Source organism: Pongo abelii, chromosome Y, assembly GCF_028885655.2.
Source record: "Pongo abelii isolate AG06213 chromosome Y, NHGRI_mPonAbe1-v2.0_pri, whole genome shotgun sequence".
Lineage (NCBI taxonomy): Eukaryota > Metazoa > Chordata > Mammalia > Primates > Hominidae > Pongo > Pongo abelii.
Window position 1 is genome coordinate 3278369 of NC_072009.2, and position 20741 is coordinate 3299109.

The following is a 20741-nucleotide window of genomic DNA, read 5'->3' on the forward strand; positions in this document are numbered from 1 at the left end:
CAACATGGTGTAACCAGTTCTCCAATAAAAACACAAAAATTAGCCAGGTGCGGTGCTGCATGCCTGTAACCCCACCTACCCGGGAGGCTGAGGCAGGAGAATCACTTGAACCAGGGAGACGGAGGTTGTAGTGAGCCGAGATAGTGGCACTACACTGCTGCCTGAGAGACTGAGAGACAAACGGAGAGTCAGTCTCCAAAAAAAAAAAAAAAAAAAAAAAAAAATTCCAGGTACTGTTGGTGACATTTGTTGGAAACAGATTTGTTTTTCCCCTGCCGCCAATTAGTAACTGAAAGTAACTGGAACACACACACACACACACACACACACACACAGAAAATAACTGGAACACACATCTCTAGTGCAGTGGGTATCTGTAGAAATTATTGTGGCTCCCTTTGTCAGACTGCACTAGCGCCTTCCAACTTTATTTTCTTGTTTTCTCCCACCTGGTAGGACTGCACATTTGAAAAATTCGAAACATTAAATAACACAGTCTATCACTTATCTACCGCCCACCTAACATTTCAGAAAGAGGAATTTTGGTGATTGCATGATAAATAGAGGAGGTCTCTCTTCCTGTCTTAGTGTTACAGTGTCCTTTGGTGTTCTATAAGTCTATGATAAAAGCTATTGACTATAAGGGCAGTAAACTCGGTGGGATACAGGCAGGATGGATTCTGAGCTGTCTTGCAGTTAGCTACAGAAGATCAGCTGCAAAACTTGGCTACCCTGTGGTCCCGTTTGAGAGTGAGGATTTCCATCACTTTCTTCTACTTTAAAAGATTGACATATGCCAAGTAATTAGAACATATAAAGAGGCTTTTTAACCAGGTTCAATTTGGAATTTCCAAGTGCTAAGCAGGGGTGGCAGGCTAGGAGGACGGTCTGGCCGTGTAGCTACTTGAGAGGGTGAGGTAGCCGAGGGCTGCGTCCTTGTAAGTCCAGAGCTGTAAAGACTTCTACTCTATTTTCCAAAACTGAATGAGCAAGGCGATAGAAGAATCAATTAACCGCAAAGTGACCCTACAGGCGGAAAAAATACAGCGCTTCCACCAGAAAGCGGTGGCGGAAGGGAAGCACATGTAGCCAGGGTAGGGTTGCATCATGACCTCGCTTGGGTTTTCCCTTGGACCCTTCGTTTTTTGATTGCATGCAATACCTCAGCATCAGTTTACACAAGCCCAGGGGGTCCGGGAGTAACAAAGGGCAGGCTCAATGGAAGGTCCCAAGTCTTTCTGGAGACCTTTGAATGGCAGCTGATAAGAAGACGTAATAAGACACCATCTATTCTGCTGATTCACAATTATGGAGACTGTGTATGTGTATTTTTTATCTATGTGCTCTAATGATGGTGTAGCAACCGTGATTTTATATCATTGACGTTTTTACAGCAATATTTCGCAGGGTAATTTTTAGGCCTGCTTTTTTGTTGGAGGATCGACCCCTTAAAAATTTATCTCGGGTTCCCGTCCCCCCACAACCTGAGCAACAGATGGTCTAGTGAGCGAGGAGCAAGTGAGGTTACAAATTGCTGAGTGTACGGGGATCTTAGCACAAAGCTCATTATATAATAAAAGGAGGGGAAAACTTATTTAAAAATATTCAACATGGCAGGCCCCAGAGGTGCTTGGGAGGAGGAGGAAATGTGTTTAACTGAATTATGGCCGCGAGGGGAGGAAGGAGCGCTGGGGAGTTGAGTGCACCAAGGCCCGTCCGTAGTTCCCACACCTGAGCTCCTGGCTTTTACGCCAGTTTGTCCCTAAGCATTTCTGGCTCTTTGTGGGAGTTGTTTTGCAAAGGGGGGAGCCTCTGCCTGTCCCCTTTTCCGAGGTGGGAAATGACAACTAGGTTGTCTTCTAAGACAACGATTTTGACGGAGATTCACCCTCGGACAGGTGACGGGGGTTCCATAGGGGCAGCGGGCGACTTCCTTTTTCAGTTAGGGGAGGGCAACAGTTTAGCAGTGGCCCAGGTTCCCCTCACCCACCTTCGGCATAGGGGAGGGGCCGGTTCGCAGTTCCCCACTCTCCTTAGGGAAGGGGCTGGTTCCGGATCTAAACCACTGCGGCGCTGGAGCTGGGATTGGTGGGAAGCGGGTTTTCCTCTGCCGGCCGTTGGGGAGGGGCGGGCCGCCGCGAGTGGGTGCCCTCCCGCTCTCAGTCCTCCCGGCCCGCGTTTGCATGCTAGCGGCCGTTCCCAGCGGTGGTCACTACCAGTGCCAATCCCTTGAGCTGCTGTGCAGTCCCGCCCTCTCTCGCTGCAGCCGCCGCGCCCGCTCCAGCGCCCCCAATTTGCGCTTGAGAGCGAGGAGCTGCCAACACCCCCGCTCCGCTGCCGCCGCCACCGCAGAGCTCTCCAGTCGCCATTGGTTACCGAAACTTTTCAGTACCCGCGACCTTTCCGGGACTCCGCGGCTGCTGGGCAGAAGCGGCCCAGGGTCGGCACGCGGCTGCTCCGGTGCGCCGGGCTCTTTTTGGCGGCCCCACGGCTGGGCCTCAGAGGCTGCCCGCCTGAGAGAGGCTCAGAGCGCGGCCAGGTACGCGCCGCCGCCACAAGTTACGCTGCTTGCGACGAGGTGAGTGCTTGGTGTTTGGTGGGGCGCGCGCGGGGTCCGCAAACTTCTGCGTACGGCGCTGACTCCCTGGGGTCCTGCCGGCGGCTCCAGCCGTCCAGACGCTCCGCTCGCCACGAACTCCTGGAGACGCAGGTCCCCAGCTGTTCCCGCGGCACTTGGACTAGGGTGCGGAGGCTCCCTGGACTCAACAATACCGGGGGGTGTCCGCTCCTCCAAAGTGCCTGCGCGCCGTGTGGGGAGGGGACGGAGGTTGGCGGGAGACGCTCCTTTGTTTGGGGGAGGGGAAGGCGGCTGCTAAGTTTAGGAAAGTACTCGGCTTCTTTCCTGGTGCCCCTTTGTCTGCCGCTGTTGGGATTTGCTGGGCCCAGCGCCACCGCTGGTGGGCGGAAGGGGCAGGTGGCGGGATTTTTCACGCCCTGGTGGAGGGGAGTCCCTTTCATCCACGGGACTCGGGCCGGCCTACACCGACCTGGGTGGAAGCGCAGTCGCGCAGAGCGGGGCGACCGCCGGGCTAGGCGGCTCGGGCCGCGGCGTCTGCTCAGTTTCTGAGTCGCAAAACCGTCAAGGAAGTCGGGAGCTCTCCTCCCCCGCCCATCTCTCGGGCCCCAGCGCGCAGTCAGGTCTGGGGGCAACCCTCTCTCCCCCGGTCTGTTTGGGGTCTGCAGAGCGCCGCCAGGGTAAAGCGCAGACCTGTTGATCCTAGGTTCTGGCTGGTCGAGGTCTAGCAGATCCTGGGCCTAGCCTTGCTTGCCAGGGGGACCTTCCCTCACGGAGGGGGCGGGGCCGTGCGCTTTCGGGAGTCAGTGATCGCTGGATATGTGACAACTGTGGGTCGTTGGAGTCCCGCCGGCGCTGGGCTAGGGCCTGGACTTCACGTACATCTGCTGTGCGTGGTCATGTCGGAGGCAGGGGGTCACTCACTGCACCGGCCTCATGTTTCTGCAGTCAGCTAGGTGCGTCGAAAATTCCACAATGTTAGGGACCGATGTGATTATTTTCGAATCGGTGGTGTCCTGGAGCAAAACCTAGTAAGAAACAAAGTCCCACCCTCTGTTTTATTTGCAACTGTTTTGCATAGTCATGGGTGGCTTGACCTGCCTTCTGGGTGTTTTCCTCTGCTGACACGCCAGAATCCCTGGTTCAGCCTGGAAGGCGAGGGTCAGGACTTCCCAGACAGTGGCCTCAGTGTAGGAAGTGGCTCTTGACAATTTTATGAAAAATTTAGAAGTCCTTCCTAGAAAAGATGCAATTAGGAAAAATAAAATACAGAAAAATGTTGACTATGATGCGTTTATTTTAAAGAGTAGTCATGTCTCACATGTGCTATAGATTTTTGTGGAAAGACACCGAGCTGGGAAGCTGACACAACAAAAGTTGTTCATCACTGGATCCATTTATTAAAAGGGGACCTTAAGGCGATTGCAGGCCTAGTAGAACACACACCTGTAAGGCAAAAATGGAAATTTGTGGTGTAGTTCTGCCACCCTGGCTCCCTCACCCCCAGGCATTTGGCCCCTTTACTGGGCTCCGAGGAGTCCTCTGCTAGCAGTTTTAAAGAGGAAACTGGGCGGGGCGTGGTGGCTCACATCTGTAATCCCAGCCAGCACTTTGGCAGGCCAAGGCGAGTGGATCACCTGAAGTCAGGAGTTCAAGACCAGCATGGCCAACATGCTGAAACCGCGTCTGTACTGAAAATACAAAAATTAGCGGGGATGATGGCAGGTTCCTGTAATCCCGGTTACTCGGGTGGCTGAGGCAGGAGAATCGCTTGAACCTGGGAGGTGGAGGTTGCAGTGAGCTGACATCACACCATTGCACTGCAGCCTGGGAGACAAAGCGAGACTCTGTCTCAAAAGAAACAAACAAAAAAAAAGGAACTGGGCAAAAATAACTTTACTGTAGACACACTTAGAAGTGAATGATTACAATTCTGGAGTACCATTGGTTCTGTGCAACATAATCTTGGATTTTAGTTAAAAGATACTTTTTCACCTTTTAAGGTTCATTAAAATATATTAAAAGTTCATTAAAAAATACATTGATCTACTACTAGGTGCCAGGTAGTCTGCTGGGCCCAGGGCACACCACGAACAAAGCAAAGCCCTGTTTTGGGGACTTTGGATTGGGGGTAGGATAGGGGATGCCCTGGTCACCAACTGCAGTGTACTACTAGGATCCTGCGTGGGAAGAGTTTTTAGGTGTTCTTAGTCTTCTTTTACCCAAGACTGATCAGTAATTGTGACTGTCTCCCTTTACATTTCACATGTTGATACACAAATCATCTAACTGCTCTGGAAAGTTTGGGCGTTTTAATGGACTGCATGGAGATATATTATGGTGTGGGGCTTTGGAGTTCAGTTGGTTTTGAATCTGTTTTATCTAGTGGAGGCTTGGTTTTCTCATCTGTGAGATGGCACCAGGAGTCTGTCACAGAGCTTTTTAAGAGGCTGTATATTGCTCTTGGGAGCTGACAAAGTGGTGGCTAGAGCCCCTGAGTTAATCTCTACAATGACAGGTTCCAATGACCTAGGTGTGTTTGGAGAGAAAACTGCCTTTGTCCCCATTTGTCCTTAAGTTGTGAAAGGGCCCACCATGTTTACTTTGCCCTTGAGCAATTGTGTAGCTTTGAACTCCTGCAACTTTTTTAAGCATATTTTTCATGTGTATATTTAAAAAACAGAACTAGAATTCCCCAAAGTCCAGCTCTTAAGCTTGGTGTTATTTTGCCTTTCTATCTAGTGTGGATCTTCCCACTGGGAAACAAAAGATCTATAAATTATACACACACAGGAGACTCTACATTGAGTATGCTTATAGAAATACGTGTGTGCGTGTGTGTGTGTGTGTGTGTGTGTGTATGTACATATATCAACAGACTCACAGAAAGTCTACCACAGGGGATCAGATTGTTTCTTCCATAGCTTTATCATTGCATATAGTAGCCAGTTGCCACATATGGCTATTTAGACTTAATTGAAAGTAACAATTCTGTTTTATCAGTTGTACTAGCCTTATTTCATGTACTCTGGGGCTGCATAAGGTTAAGTGGCCACCATACTGGACGGTCATGCACGGTCATATTGGATAGCAGGAAACTTGCAGAAAGTTCTATTGGAGTATGTTACTCTGTAGTTACTGCACTGAAACCTTAATAAAACTGTTGGCCAGGTATGGTGGTTCATGCCTGTAATGTTAGCACTTTGGGACTCCAAGCGGGGAAGAAGCCTTGAGGCCAGGAGTTTGAGACCTCATCTCTACTAAAAACATTTAAAAAATTAACTGGGCATTGTAGTGCGAGTCTATAATCCCAGCTGCTCAGGAGGCTGAGGTGGGAGGATTTCTTGAGCTGAGGAGTTCTGGGCTGTGGTGAGCACACATCTGTGCTCCATCCTGAGTAAGAAAGGAAGAATCTGTCTTAAAAACAAAATAAAACAAAACCAAAAGCAGCAGTCATGCCTGGGTGTGGTGGTTCATGCCTGTAATCCCAGCACTTTGGGAGGCTGAGGTGGGTGGATCACTTGAGGTCAGAAGTTCAAGACCAGCCTGGCCAACGTGGTGAAAACATGTTCTCCATTTAAAAAATACAAACATTAGCTGGTGTGGTGGCGCATGTCTGTGATTCCAGCTACTTGGAAGACTGAGGTGTGAGAATTGCTTGAATCCAGGAGGTGGAGAGGTTGCACAGAGCCGAGATCTCACCACTGCACTCCAGCTTGGGGAACAAAGTAAGACTCTGTCTCAAAACAAACAAACAAACAAAAAAAACCCAAAACAACTACAACCAAAAAACAGCAGTCAAGAGAATTGTGCTTTTTGTGGAGGAAGGTGTGAAGTCAATAAAATTGAAAATAACTCACAGGTGGGCTCATTTTTCTAAAAAAATGACTCATTTCAGCCAGTGATTTGGCCAGGAAAACAGATTTTAGCAAATGGGTTATTAACCTGACAACCTCTAGTTTTAGATTGAGGCGGTTTAGTCCAATTTTGATTTAAACAATAGAACTCCAAGCTTGAGTCCCTCACTGAATGTTGAATTTTGGGCAAGGCATTTAGCTGCTGTGTGTCCCAGTTTCCCCATCTTAAAAAATGACACTGCCAGTCCCCATGTTGCCAACCTAAGCAGATTGTGGTAAATATCCCTCAGGATGGTGTAGGTGGAAGGCTTAAGTAAAATCAAATGTGCTTCTGTCAGTAACAGCCCTGTGCCAGGGTACTGTAGTGCCATATCTGTTATTTTCAGATCCTCACATACTCTGGATACCTTGGGCTTTTCCTTCCCCTTCTTTAAGTTTAAGGCCTAAGTATCGAAGTTAAGTCTCTTGAGATGAAAGTCTTCTGTATTAAAAGACTAATAAAGAATCCTTCCAACAAGGTGAGACTTCCCAGTAGTCCAAGTGTTTTAAAAACTTCAGATCATGACTGTTAGCTGTTTTCTGCACAGCAGTCTTGAGTCAGTATGTTATTTTTTCTTACTTGGTAGATATGTCACTTGTATGGTTCTTTGTATTTTTTTATGGCAATGAATGAGAAATTTTATATGTAAATGAGGATAGGGGAAAAACTGAACTCTGTGTCTTTTAGAGAGGTGAATTCCCAGATTAACTCCCCTGCCATTTGTTCTTTCTTTGGCGTCTCGTCAGGACTCTGATGTCACCTCCTGTCAGCCTTTGGTTGAAAGCACTTGGAAACTTGGGTGGCTGATATTCTCCACAGGCAGAAAAATGTTCCCAGCCCAGGGAGGCCATCTCCAGCAGGTCCTGAGTGTCAGGAATTCAGATTCTCTGCCCCACTCCTGCTGGATAGGAGGACACTTCCACTAGAACCTGGGCCTGGCCCCTTTCCAGTTTTCTGCTGGGAGTCCAGATTCTGGTGCTTTGCTTTGAAGCAGTGCCCGCGGGCCTCCAGGCCTGGCTCATCATCGCAGCTTCTCTGCTCAGTGAGGCAAGACTGTCATTGTGCTGCTTTCCTGATGCCTTCCATTTGCCTTTTTCTCCACTTGGGAAAAACAAAAAAACGTAGTATGCTACACCCTGAAAAGTTGTTAATCCTTCACTGCCACATACATTGAAAAATCATTTCCAGCCAGGAAGCACCACTAAAGGCGTATTGTAAACTTTTTTCCTAATTGGAAAGGTAAACTTTTTTCCCCCATAACTCTTCTTAGTGTGAAGGAAGTAACTGACCTCTTGAGTCGGAGATGGAACTCGAGTTTTTCCCTATGGGTCTTGCCTGCTACATTCCTGGCCACCCTTTCTGTGGGGCTTGACCAAATGGACCACACTGGCCAGCCTGACAAACCCAGCAGAACCGAAAGAAAAGTTGGATGTGGGAAAGGCTGAAGAGCTCCACATGTGTCTAAAGGGCAAAGAGAGCCTGGGTTGAGAAAAGGAGTTTCATATTTCCAATGGAGAAATGCAACCATTAAAGAATGCGCCCAGCCGTCACCATCCAACATTTATGGAGAACCCACTGCATGCCTGAATGTTGCAGTAGTAAATTGGAAGCCATTACAGATGGAATTGGCGCAAATTTAAAGTAAAGATGGAAGAGAGTATGTTGAGTTTTCGGAAGTTGGTACTGTTTCCTTTTGCCTAGGTCTGTTCTTGCTGGATGAGATGAGACAGATCGACATGGGGCATGCTACACGATGTGTTCAGAAGAAAGGGAAGACTTAGAAATGGAAGTAGAGGCCAGGTGTGGTGACTCATGCCTGTAATCTCAGCACTTTGAGAGGGTGATATGGGCAAATCACTTGAGGCCAGGAGTTCAAGACCAGCCTGGCCAACATGGAGAAACCCTGTCTCTACTAAAAATACAAAAATTTTTGGGTTGTGGTGGTGGATGCCTGTAATCTCAGCTACTTGGCAGACTAAGACATGAGAACTGCTTGAGCCTACCGAGAGGCAGAGGTTGCAGTGAGCCGAGATCATACCACTGCACTCCAGCCTGATGACAGCGAGACCCTGTCTGCAAAAAAAAAAAAAAAAGAAAAGAAAAGAAAAGAAAAGCCTCTAATCCCAGCAGTTTGGGAGGCTGAGTCGGGTAGATCACCTGAAGTCAGGAGTTCGAGACCAGCCTGGCCAACATAGAGGTGAAATCCCACCTCTACTAAAAATACAAAAATTAGCTGGGCATGATGACACATGCCCATAATCCCAGCTACTCAGCTGTGGTAGAATCAATCACTTGAACTGGGGAGGTGGAGGTTGCAGTGACCTGAGATTATGCCATTGCACTCCAGCCTGGGCAACGAGAGAGAAGTGCTGTCTCAAAAATATATAAACAAATGAATAAATATATAAATAAATGGAAAAAGAAGAAAGAAATGAAGGTAGACAATATGCTTGCTTATTGGAATGATGTTTTCAACACTGAGTTCTGGAATGTTGCAGCCAACCAGTGGCTCTTATTTGGGACACTTTTTTCCTTCACCTTTGAAGGGGGCATTTGCTAATGTCTGGAGACATTTTTGGGCTCCCACAGCTGGAAAAGGTAGGGGGAGCTCCTGGAATCTGGTGGGTGGAGCCCTGGGATGCTGCCCAGTACCCTGTGTGCACAGGATGGCTCCACCACAGAGAATGGTTTGGCCTCAAGTGCCAGCAGTGCCAAGGAGAACCTGAATTGTATAGTCAGCTACAGCAAGAGTCCCCAGCCTTGGGCCTGAGACCGGAACAGGTATGTGTCCTGTTAGGAACCTGCAGGAGGTGAAAAGCAGGCGAGTGAGCATTGCCATTTGAGTTATACCTCCTGTCAGATCATTACATTCTGATAGGAGTGAGAACCATGTTGTGAACTGCACATGCAAGGGATTTAGGTTTTGTGCTTCTTATGAGAACCTAATTCCTAATGATCTGAGGTGGAACAGTTTCATCCTAAAACCATTCTCCACCCCTACCCCATGGAAAAGTGTCTTCCATGAAAGTGGTCCTTCATGCTAAAAAGATTGGGGACCACTGAATTGTTTAATCTTGTTTTGGTCCAGTCCTATGGGGGAGATGGGGAGATAGATGCCAAGGAAAAATAAACATCAATTTTTGTAGTTGTCAAGACACACAAGTTTTAGGGTGACATATTAGGAAATAAATAACCATTGCTGCTGATCAATACAGTAACAGTTTCAGATGCTCACAGAGAAAGCGAAGGAGGAGGTAGGAAGTGGTTTTGCAGAATGATCACAAATGAGGTCAGCGGGTGTCGCAGTGGACAGTGGGACGGCAGTTGGGGGGGCGTTGCTAGCTGTCCAAGCTCTGCTTTGGCACAGGTTTCCTGGAGCCCTACATATAAGTACCCCTTTAGTGTATGTTTCTCAGCCCCTTCCTTTTGGCTTTATTAATATCATCACAGAGGTACTAGATCTTACTTACAAGGAGGGTCAGCTCCTTGATACTTTGGAGTTGCTTACAAACAAGTGGCACAAGGTTTCTCTCTCTGCCCAGTGAATTGTGAGTGGTGTAGGGTCACTAAGAAATCTCAGAAGGGACTTAGTGTGCCACCTTCATCTCATTCTCTTCCTACAGCTGTTGAAATGAGGAGACAGGGTGGGACAGCTGGATACGGACCTGTATTATACTTAGTGGAGGCCCTCTTTCAAGTGTCTTTAGGAAAAAGGTGTCTAAAGTAAGGTCATGCTGTGGCATGTTCCATCCTGAGCCAGCCTCTGGTCCCCATGGCCAATGAGCCCCAGAGCTGCCCCGAGTCATGCCTGTTTTCAGGGACTCTTGTGTTCCGGCTGGACTTGGGGGCTGGGGACAGCTATGAGGGAAACCTCATTTGCAGCCACTGTGCCATGCACTGTGTGCATCTTTGAGCAAATCAGTGAGTTTCTGTAGCATTGGTATTCTCATTGAGACAAAAAGTGGGTGGGGTGGGGGGTGTGGGGAGAAAGATTTCCCAAGCTTGTATTAAATGAGCTAGAATTATATTTTCATGTATTTTGAATTTTTACTTATCCGTTCTTGAGATGGTGTCACTCTATTGCACAGGCTGGAGTGCAGTGGTGCGATCTCAGCTCAGTGCAGCCTTGGCCTCCTGGGCTTAAGCAGGTCCCCCACCTCAGCCTCCCGAGTAGCTGGCGCTAGAGGTCTGTACCACCATATTTGCATTTTTTTAATTTTTGTTTTTTAATTTTTAGTAGAGAAGGAGTCATCTATATTGCCAGGGTGGTCTCAAAGTCCTTGGCTCAAGTGATCCATCCTCTTTCCTTGATCTCCCAAAGTGCTAAGATTACAGTTGTGAGCAACTATACTCCACTAAAGCAGATAGAATTATAATGCTTGGAGCCCAATATGCTTATATTTTCCTGTTTTCTGAAGTTTTGAATTGGGTCTGGAAAGATACCTTTATCAGTTAGGATGTCTAGTAACTTGCTTGCTTTTTTTTTCCGTTATCTTTTCCCCCCTAAATTTGCTTTTTGTTTTTGGGACAGAGTCTCGCTCTGTTGCTCAGGGTCTCAGGCTGGAGTGCAGTTGCACAATCACAATCTCAGCTGACTGCAACCTTCGCCTCCTGGATTCAAGCAATTCTCCTGCCTCAGCCTCCTGAGTAGATGGGACTACAGGTGGGCGCCACCACGCCTAGCTAATTTTTGTATTTTTAGTAGATACGGGGTTTCACCATGTTGATCAGGCTGGTCTCAAACTCCTGATCTCATGATCCACCTGCCTCAGCCTCCCAAAGTGCTGGGATTACAGGCATGAGCCACCACGCCCAGCTTTCCCTCTTAAATTTTAGGACTATAACTGTATACTCTTATTTTTTAAATTACCATATAGTAAAATTGGCTCTTTGGTTGTATAGCTTTATGTGTTTTGACACATGCATAGATGGATGTCATAATCAGGAGATAGAACACTCCCCTCAGCCCAGAGATGTCCATGGTGCTATCCTCCACAGCATGTTTCTCGGCAGTCACTCCGCCCCCAGCCCCAAACATGGGGCATCTGCCTGTAGGTGTCACAGAAGGCAACATTATGGCTTGCCAAATACAGTAGGACATTCTTCTTCAAAGGGTTAACTTGTTTAACTTTCCTTGTCCTTTGTTCCCTGCTTTCAAGGCCAGACTCCCTTACTCTCTGTGTTCCCTTGCCCTGGGAAACAACCTTCCTCTTGGTCTTTACCTATAGAGCCCACATTCCACATCTGCTACTCACTCTGTAAATCATCCCTCCCGTCGAAACGCCCCGTCTCCACTAAAACTGTTTTCTCACTACTGTAACCACAGCCCTGCACTTCTTAAATTAGCCAATTGGGTTCAGCTTAGATTGTGTGGTCCAACTCCAGCCAATAGATACTGAACACGGCAGTAGAAGCCCAATGCGTTAAAGCGACTGCTTTCCTTTGTTTGGAGTGCTCTCATGGTGACCAAACTAATGAGCAGCACCCTTCTGCAGAAGTAAACTTTGCCTTGCTGAGAAACCAACTGTTAGAGTGTTTATTTCATTTATGGCTTTGAGCTTTATTTCTAACATGGCCCAAAGTAGTCCTCTTTTCTTGAACACATGGTAGAATGCCCTAGGTGAATCCCTCCAGCCTTCCAGTACCATCCTTGACTCCTCTCTCTGATGACACATGAACTTTATGCTTTTGCACACTTCAGGCAACACCAAAAGAAAAGACAAGAACAGCTTAGCTTCTTGATATGTGTAAGAAACCACAGTGAAAAAAAATTAGGTGTGTTGTTGAGGCTGCTAAAGCATTCCTTTTTTTTCTGGGCCAGTTCTCGCTGCCTCATTGGTTGAGATGAGAGATCTTTTTTGATGTCCCCTTTAGAGAGTGTTATCCTCACCTTTTTGCACAGTCCTACCAAAAGACACCTCACATGCAAAATGTATCAGAAAATTATAGTCATAACTTTAGTTTCAAAAACAGGACGTATATTTATGAAGAACATTTGCTGTTTTCCCAGTGCGTTAATCATGTGAATATAAAATACACTAAAAATATCAAGTTGTTTTTGCATTTATTTATTGTAGAAATAAAATGGATTTCTACCTCTGAGCTTCTGAGAAGCTGCTAACCTGTATTTTACTTTGGGTCGTAATGTCACTTTCTGTGATCTCATATGAAGTGACGTTTTCTAGAATAATCCTTATTCTGGTATTTCGGGGTCTTTCATCCTGCCGGAGGTGGTTGTTTGAAGTCACAGAATATGTGCATGTCTTCCCATGTAGAGTTAAAGGGCTGAAAGAGTGGCCTGAAGCCTTCCCCTCCCTCCCAGATGTGAAAATTTGGATTTCAAGGCCTGGGAGGCCATGTTTTTTTCAGACCGGTTAAGGATGATTACTTTATTTTAACTAAACATTGGGATAAACTTACAGTTGTTTATGTCCTGTGCCTAGATGAGCAGTTTTCCCATGATTAAAATAAGCAGTATTTTGGTAAACATTGGTAAGTTACACAGTTTAGGAACCCACAGCAAGTCAGAAGGCGCTTTGTGCCGCTGGGTGCCACTGAGTAATTCCTGGCAGTGCGGCAGTTCTCCAGCCCCAGGAGACCCTGTGAAAGAAGCACAAACAATGCTCATGGCAATACTCACAGGGCTGTGCCGTGGACCTTGCTGGACTGTAACAAAGGGGGATGCGAGAATAAAGACAAAAACAAGTATATTTGGAAGAAGGGGTCAGGGGCTCCTTGCTTCTAGTGAACAAAGGCCCTGACTTTCTAGAGCCCTTCATATTTATTGAGTAAAGGAGATAGGGAGAAGGGGGTGGTTGTGGTCAGCTGCTTGACTTTGGTCATGCAGGCCTGCATAACTGCATTCTCTGAACAGTAGTCTCCAGATGTTCCAGTAGATAACTTCAGCGAGCCTGGTACCAGAGAGTGACTGCCCTCAGCAAACCTTCTGGCAGTACGTGCAGATGTGAGTTTGCCCGCATCCTGCATTCATGATAAACAGTTTGCTGTTTGCTCATATAACCTCCAGTGGAATGCTGAGTTCGTCACAACCCTCAGGCTTTTAGCTCCCAACGGTGTTTATTCTTGACCTGGGTGTCTGCCCTAAATTCATGTCATTTTTCCTATTGTGGTGGATGTAGCTGGAATGCTTTACAGAAAATAGGAGAGTTTTGTCTGCTTGTTTCCATTGAGGCTGGAACTGAGATTATGACCCCAGATAGCCTGCACAGGGCTCTTTCCTTTCAGGAACACCTGCTTAGGCTAGAATACCAGAGGAGGGAGAAGGTTAGGCTCTCCCTGGCTTGGTAACTATGTTAGCCAGCTCTCCAAGATGCTGAAACCTTCCTTCATGTCTGTTGGGAACTGTATCCCTAGCACCATCATGTTGGAGCAAGAAGAAGGATACGTGTCCCCTTTTGGGTAGCTTGACTCATTCCAGTTAGGGACCTGCTTGTTGTTAGAGTCTGTGTGAATGTGCAGTATTCTTTTTTTGAGATGGAGTCACACTGTCACCTGGAGGGCAATGGTGCTATGTCCGGAATTGGTGGGGTCTTGGTCTCACTGACATCAAGGATGAAGCTGTGCACCCTTGCGGTGTAAGAACTGTTACAGTTCTTAAAGATGGTGTGTCGGAGTTTGTTTCTTCAGATGTTCAGATGTGTCTGGAGTTTCTTCCTTCTGGTGGGTTTGTGGTCTCTCTGACTTCAGGAGTGAAGCTGCAGACCTTCATAGTGTTACAGCTCTTAAAGGCAGCATGTGTGGAGTTGTTCCTTCTGGTGGGTTCTTGGTCTTGCTGGCCTCAGGAGTGAAGCTGCAGAACCTTTGTGGTGAGTGTTACAGCTCATAAAGGCAGTGTGGACCCAAAGAGTGAGCAGCAGCAAGATTTACTGCAAAGAGCGAAAGAACAAAGCTTCCATAGCATGGAAGGGGACCTGAGCAGATTGCTGCTGCTGGCTATCTGGTCCCACCCACATCCTCCTTATTGGTCCATTTTACAGAGAGCTAATTGGTCTGTTTTGACAAGGTGCTGATTGGCGTGTTTACAATCCTTTAGCTAGACACAAAAGTTCTCCAAGTCCCCACTAGATTAGCCAGACAGAGTGCTGATTGGTGCGTTTACAAACCTTTAGGTAGACAGAGTGCTGTTTGGTGCGTTTACAATCCTTTAGCTAGACACAAAAGTTCTCCAAGTCCCCACTACATTAGTTAGACACGGAGCGCTGATTGGTGTGTTTACAAACCTTTAGCTAGACATAGAGTGCTTGGTGTGTTTACAAACCTCTAGCTAGACACAGAGTGCTGATTGGTGGGCTTACACAATCCTTGAGCTAGACAGAAAAGTGCTCCAAGTCCCCACCTGTCCCAGAAGCCCAGTCAGGTTCACCTCTCACTGGCACTTGCTGCAGGACTCTGTGGCACCCAGCCCAGGCACTCCCGCAGCCCAGAGGGAGCCTGTTCCCCGATGAAGCCCAGCAGGTGCTGGCCAGCCATGCCAAGTGCAGGGCCGCCGAGCTCACGCCCACCCAGAGGGCGTTGGCCCAGCACCGTGCGCAGCCCTGGCTCCCGCCCATGCCTCTCCCTCCACATCTCCCCGCAAGCAGAGGGAGCCATGCTCCGGCCTCGGCCAGCTGCAGAGAGCGGCCCCCACAGTGCAGCAGTGGGCTGAAGGGCTCCTCCAGCGTGGCCAGAGTGGACGCGGAGGCAGAGGAGGCACCGAGAGCGAGGGAGGGCTGCTAGCATGGAGTCACCTCTCAGGGCGATCTCAGCTCACTGCAGCCTCCAACTCCTGGGTTCAAGCAATTCTCCTGTCCCAACCTCCTGAGTAGCTGAGAATACAGGAGTGTGCCACCATGCCTGGCTAACTTTTGTATTTTTGGTAGAGATGGGGTTTCACCATGCTGGCCAGGTTGGTCTCAAACTTCTGACCTCACGTGATCTGCCTGCCTTGGCCTCTCAAAGTGCTGGGATTACAGGTTTGAGCCACCGTGCCTGGCTGTGAACGTGCAGTATTGTTCAATGCTGCAAGCATTTTTGCTTGGCTGAATTGACTGATAGATGGGAATTTGGAGAAAAAGAAGTTTACATATATATGTGGTGGCACTTTATTTCTTACATCAGTAATAAACCACTTATTTATTTTTATTTTTTATTTATTTTTTTGAGACAGAGTCTTGCTCTGTCACCCAGGCTGGACTGCAGTACATGTCCTGTGCGTTCTCGGATCTCCGCTTACTATAAGCTCTGCCTCCAAGGTTCATGCCATTCTCCTGCCTCAGCCTCCTGACTAGCTGGGACTACAGGCGCCTGCCACCATGCCTGGCTAATCTTTTGTATTTTCAGTGGAGACGGGGTTTCACCATGTTAGCCAGGATGGTCTTGATCTCCTGAACTATTGATCCACCCACCTCAGCCTCCCAAAGTGCTGGGATTACAGGCAATGAGCCACCGCGCTGGGCCTATAACAAACCATTTACTTATCTATTTTTAGAGACAGGCCCTGTCACTCAGGCTGAAGTGCAGTGGGGCAATCACAGTTCATTGTGGCCTCAACTTCCAGGGCTCAACTGATCCTCCTCCAAGTAGCTGAGAACACATGTGCATGCCACTATGCCCTGCTTTAAAAAAAAAAAAAAAAAAAAATTCTCAATTGTTGTAGAGATGGGTCTTGCTGTATTGCCTAGGTTAGACTTGAACCCCTGAACTCAAACAGTCTTCCTGCTTTGGCCTCCCAAAGTGCTGACATTACAAGTGTGAGCTGCCACACTTGGCCAACAAATACTTTAATATATTGATACCATATAAACTCATTTTAAGAACTGGAGAAAAATTCAGTAGGACTGAGCCATGATTTCCATTTCTGGTGCACTGTGGGTGATACTTAGTGTGAACCTGCACACTTGTGCTCCTTCAGTGGTTCCTATATCTTGTCATCCATGGGAAGATGAGAAGTGAAGTTGGGCCAGGTGCGGTGGCCCATGCCTGTAATCCCAGCATTTTGGGAGGCTGAGGCGGGGGAATCACGAGGTCAGGAGATCGAGACCATCCTGGCTAACACGGTGAAACCCCGTCTTACTAAAAATACAAAAAATTAGCTGGGCATGGTGGCGGGTGCCTGTAATCCCAGCTACTCAGGAGGATGAGGCGGGTTAATGGTGTGAACCCGGGAGATGAAGCTTTCAGTGAGCCGAGATTGTGCCACTGCACTCCAGTCTGGGCGATAGAGGAAGACTCTGTTTCAAAAAAAAAAAAAGAAAGAAATGAAGTTGAGTGGAGATCTGTCGCCAAAGTCTGCCATACAAAAATTGGTAGTGCCAGTATGCAAACGTTATTCCCAGCTGCCATAAAAGTCCAAGTGGCTTCACAGTTTTTGATTGTATTTTCTAAAAGCAGCTGAATAGGGAATTGAAGCCCCTGCCATTTGGTTCATGTGGGGGTCAGAATAAACTTGGGTCCTTGCCTTCAGATCTTTCAAAAGAATCTTATCATGCATTCTAGTCCTATACAACTGTAATGCCAGCTCCATGTAGATAAAAACTCAAGAATTCAAAATTATAAACTTGAAAATGGCAATTGCCAAGTTCTGTCAGTTGTACATCAGTCTGGGAGACATTATTTGGTTTAATTCCATTTTGATTTTGGAAAAAAGTCACATTCGGCTTGCTTTGTTTTACCAAGACACACTGGTGATTCTGTGCCAATTTCAGCGACTTCCGGTGATCTGTATTAGGATACTTCAAAAACCCTAACCAGAAGAGGTAATCTTTGAGGTGCACCCAGCTCAGAAGCTGGTGAAAATAAGAATGATTAATCTCTTCTGTCCAGTACATGATAGAAATTATCATAGACCATATGAGAACAGGGAGAAAAACTTGTGGGTATTCCATGTCATGCTGTGCTCTGTTAAAAAGAAGGTTGTGGATATTACATGTTAATACTGTGTCCCTATCCAAATCTCACCTTGAATTGTAATAACCTCATGTGTGAAGGATGGGACCAGGTGGAGGTAGTTGAATCATGAAGGTGGTTTTCCCCATACTGTTCACTGATAGTGAGTTGTTTTTTTTTTTTAGATAGGGTCTCATTTTGTCACCCAGGCTGCAGTGCAATGGCATGGTCTCAGCTCATTGCAACCTCTGCCTCCTGGGTTCAAGTGATTCTCCCACTCAGCCTCCCAAGTAGCTGAGACTACGGGCATGTGCCACCACACCTGGCTAATTTTTGTATTTTTATCAGAATGGGGTTTCACTATGTTGGCCAGAGTGGTTTCAAACTCCTGACCTTGTGATCTGCCCTCCTGGACCTTCCAAAGTGCTGGGATTACAGGCGTAAACCACGGTGCCTGGCTGAGATCTGATGGTTTTATAAGGGGTTTTCCCTTTCACTTGGCTCCTCTCTCTTGCTTGCCGCCAGGTGAGACATGTCTTTACTTTTTGTTTGCCTTCTGCGGTGATTTTGAGGCCTCCCCAGCCATGTGGAACTTCAGTCTATTAAACCTCTTTCCTTTATAAGTTACCCAGTCTTGGTATATCTTTATTAGCAGCATGAGAACAGACTAATACACATGACATGCTGTGCTCTGCTAAATTTCATGGGACTCAGTATGATTTCTTTAAGTTGGTAGTCTCCAAATTTGGGAAAAGGACGGGACAGAAATGACTTGCTTCAGGTTCTAATTCTTGAAAGTGTCTCCCAGGTGAGTTTTATGCCCTCTGGCAGATGCACAGCAAGGTTTATTGGTGTGCAGGGAGAAACTATGAAAATGCTCTCTGAAAATATCCAGTAGTTGCAAAAAATACATACTTTCTTTGAAAACATACATATGATGTTAGTTGAATATTTTATATATTTAATAAATAAATTACATGACTTAAGAGCACCTGCTTAAAACTTTGACTGATAAGGTTATACACACATGAAAAAGATCACTGATGTAGGTCCCCAAAGGCTAGAAGAGAGGGTGATACTAAAGTCCCTGGATGCAGGTGGGGCACAGTTGTACTCTCGTTTCCTTTGGCTTTAGCTGCTCAGGTATGTGTGAGCTTGCATGTGCATGCATGTGCATTAAGTAACTTTGAGATCCACCAGCTTAAAGATCAGGCATTGCTCCAGAAGTACAGATATTAGTGATTTGACTTAGGGAAGAAAGAACATGGAGTGTCAGGACTGCACTTTTTGGATCTGGGGTATTTTGCTTGTTGTTTTCTTAAATTTTATTTATTTATTTACTTATTTAATTAATTTATTTATTTTGAAATGGAGTCTTGCTCTGTTGCCCAGGCTGCAGTGCAGTGGTGTAATCTCAGCTCACTGCAACCTCTGCCTCCCGGGTTCAAGCAATTCTCTTTTCTCAGCTTCCCCAGTAGCTGGGACTACAGGCATGTGCTACCACGCCTGGCTAATTTTTGTATTTTTGGTAGAGATGGATTCACCATGTTGGCAAGGATGGTCTTGGTCTCCTGACCTTGTGGGCCACCTGCCTAGGCCTCCCAAAGTGCTGGGATTACAGATGTGAGTCGCCGTGCCTGGCCTATTATTTTTTATTTTTTTGTTTTCCAAATTATTTATTTTCTTTTTTTCAAGACAGAGTTTTGCTTTTGTTGCCAAAGCTGGAGTGCAATACCACTATTTAGGCTCACTGCAACCTCTTCCTCCTGAGTTCAAGTGATTCTCTTGCCTCAGTCTGCCAAGTAGCTGGGACGACAGGTGTGCCACCATGCCCAGATAATTTTTGTATTTTTGGTAGTGACAGGGTTTCACCCTGTTGGCCAGGCTGGTCTCCAGTTCCTGACCTTGTGATCTGCCCGTTTTGGCCTCCCAAAATGCTGGGATTATAGACATGACCCACTGTGCCCAGCCTTTTTTTATATTTTGAAACAGAGTTTCACTCTTATTGCCTAGGCTGGAGTGCAATGGCATGGTCTTTGGTCACTGAAACTTCTGCCTCCCAGGTTCAAGGGATTTTCCTACCATAGCCTCCCAAGTAGCTGGGATTACAGGTGTGTGCCACCACACCACGTCCAGCTAATTTTTTGTATTTTTATTAGAAGTGGGGTCTCACCATGTTGGCCAGGCTGGTGTTGAACTCCTGACCTCAGGTGATCCACCTGCCTTGGCCCCACAAAATGCTGGGATTACAGGCGTGAGGCACTGCACCCAGCCTGCGTGTTGTTTTAAAGCTGAAAAAATATGTTTGAGAACTAGATGACAGTATCTTGTTTGCTGGTGCATAAGGAAATCTTGGAAAAATGCTAAGCATTTTATGACTCTCCAGTGTTTTCATAATCTGTAATTCTGTTTATAAATTAATCACTTTCATTTAAAGATGCTGTTGGTGTTGAGGAGAGTTAGACACTTTGCTGCAGAAATGGTTGACTTTAAAAGATAGCAACATGAAATAGTGCCAGAAATGAGTTGTTATAAAAGTTCTTGTATGCCTTAAATCTGGCTTTTTTTTTTCCAGACACATATTTCATCTGTTGTGGTTATTGTTAACAGTTTTCTTTTTGCATTTCACATTAGAGTTGTTTTTTGTTGTTGTTGTTTGCTGTTGTTGAGAAAATTGTCATTTGGTTCCTGCTACCTTACCGGTGTTACAGAGTGAATAAATGTAGAAATTACACACAGGATTCAGACCACATTATGGGTTGTGGAGGTGAGAAATAGGACTTACCGCCAAACTTAAGGTCTTTTGGCTGAGCCCATTTGCTGAGAATCGCTGAAGATTTGGTTTTCATCAGGCTATATGCCAACCAACTTTAAGTAGTTCTAGGTTTCCAGATCAGATTTTTAGTTTGTTTAACTTTTAGTTTAACTGAGAGGATTGACATATCAGCTTTTGTTTTTATGTATTTTTTGGGGGTTGCATCTATTTTCTCCTTTGTGAATAATGCATTTGCAGTGTAACTTAGTTATATGAAATGATGCTTATACACTGAGGCAGTGCATTAAAAAGCCTACAGGAAACAATAGTTGTAGATTTGTATGTATTGATGTCAGAGGTTCCTTGGTGTGTTGCTTCGCCAGAGGGAAACCTTTGTGGCAGGTGGTGCCTTCTGCCTTAGTTTTGCTCAGGCCTGCTGGATTCATTCCACCCACTTGGCCTGGGAGGCTGTACTTGGCTTGTGCTACTGGCCTGGATCCCATGCCTGCCAAGGGCGAGCCAAGCACAGGGCAGTGGGGTGTCTGTGTGAATGTGGGGTGCTGGCTCCGTGTGAGACTGTGGCTAGAACAGATGTACCACATGTGGCTTTTGTTGTGGGCGTCTGCATCT

General features: G+C 46.6%; 1 protein-coding gene across 1 annotated transcript in view; it reads right to left on the reverse strand.

Annotated features, from left to right (window-relative positions):
- Window positions 1–3348, reverse strand: part of AMELY (amelogenin Y-linked) — a 333671-nt gene extending 330323 nt beyond the window's left edge. Inside the window, exon 1 of the mRNA XM_054545401.1 lies at window positions 3269–3348. The gene's annotated coding sequence lies outside the window, so the exon portion shown is untranslated. The remainder of the gene's footprint in view (window positions 1–3268) is intronic.
- Window positions 3349–20741: the final 17393 nt, after the last annotated feature.